Here is a 1,303-nt window from a genome sequence, read left to right on the forward strand (position 1 = left end):
ATGATAATAATAATAATAATAATAATATTAATAATAATAATAATAATAATAATAATAATAATAATAATGATAATAATAATAATGATAATAATAATGATAATAATAATAATAATATTAATAATATTAATAATAATAATAATATTAATAATGATAATAATAATAATAATAATGATAATAATAATAATAATAATTATTATATCAGTCTGTTAATAGAAACTGTAAATATTATTCATTTTACACCAGAACCGTATAAAATTAAATCCTGTGTCTGATGGTTCCATCCAGTTCCAACTGGGTTCTACAGAACCGGTTCGGGTCAGTAGAACCTGCTGCAGTTACTCATTTTGGACTGAAGCCACACAGCGGCCACCTCTGTGACGTCACAGCCGCGCGCCCCCTGATGGACCGGCGCCCCAGGCGCAGAGCCACACCGAACCAGCACTGACTGGGAGAGTCAGGTAAAGTTCAGCAGATTTAAACTGGGAGGACTGGGAACCAGTTTACAACTAAAACTACAGCAATTAACACCTTCAGCCGCTCCAGAACCACCAGAACCTCTCACCTGTTCTGTCCTGATCGACCCAAACCTTCGGAACCGCCGGGCTCCTGCTGTGCTCAGTCCGGTCTGCGGTCCCGCCTCAGACAGGTGGAGGTGGAGCAGCTCCGCGGGGTCCAGCCCGGTTCTTTCTGGACCTCAGGACGTCCCGCCGGACTCACGGCGGCTGGTTGAGGTCATCAGCGGTGACTCTGCTCTAAATTTAACCGCTTCTCTCAGCGCGCCAGCGGCCAACTGACCCGGGCCTTTCCAGACAGCTGAATGTCAGCGGCCTTCCTCCTCCTCCTCCTCCTCCTCGTTACCGAGCTTTACTTTGAAATCTGCTCTCTGCTCTTAAACTGGTTCTAACTTGAGCTGTTTTCATTGTTTTCACACTATTTTCTCTCTTGCTGTTTAATAAAGGCATATCTTTGGGCAGCAGAGCGCTGAGCTGACAGTGACCTGCAGCGCCCCCTCCTGTCAGCCTCGGAACTACAGTCAGACCACAGAGTTTACTAGTACTTTTATTTAAAAACCCATTTTAACTACCCAGCACAAAGGAATGAACCGCTATGGAAAGACCTTAACAACAGCAGAATATGGAAAGACATTACAAACAATAATTAACGACATGACAACAATCAGCGCAGAGTCACACTGAGGAACATCAGCGCTCTGATATCGATCATATTAGAAAATTTAATATTTACCAATTAGGTAATTAGGCAGAAAAGTTCTAACCTTATGGGCAAATTATTGTATTTTAAA

At 42.0% G+C, this 1,303-nt stretch overlaps 1 protein-coding gene across 1 annotated transcript in view; it reads right to left on the reverse strand.

The window, feature by feature from the left end:
* filip1b (filamin A interacting protein 1b) overlaps window positions 1-975 on the reverse strand; it is a 14,809-nt gene extending 13,834 nt beyond the window's left edge. Inside the window, exon 1 of the mRNA XM_008396947.2 lies at window positions 563-975. The gene's annotated coding sequence lies outside the window, so the exon portion shown is untranslated. The remainder of the gene's footprint in view (window positions 1-562) is intronic.
* Window positions 976-1,303: the final 328 nt, after the last annotated feature.

The sequence above is a fragment of the Poecilia reticulata genome, linkage group LG21, assembly GCF_000633615.1.
Source record: "Poecilia reticulata strain Guanapo linkage group LG21, Guppy_female_1.0+MT, whole genome shotgun sequence".
NCBI classification, from domain to species: Eukaryota; Metazoa; Chordata; class Actinopteri; order Cyprinodontiformes; family Poeciliidae; genus Poecilia; species Poecilia reticulata.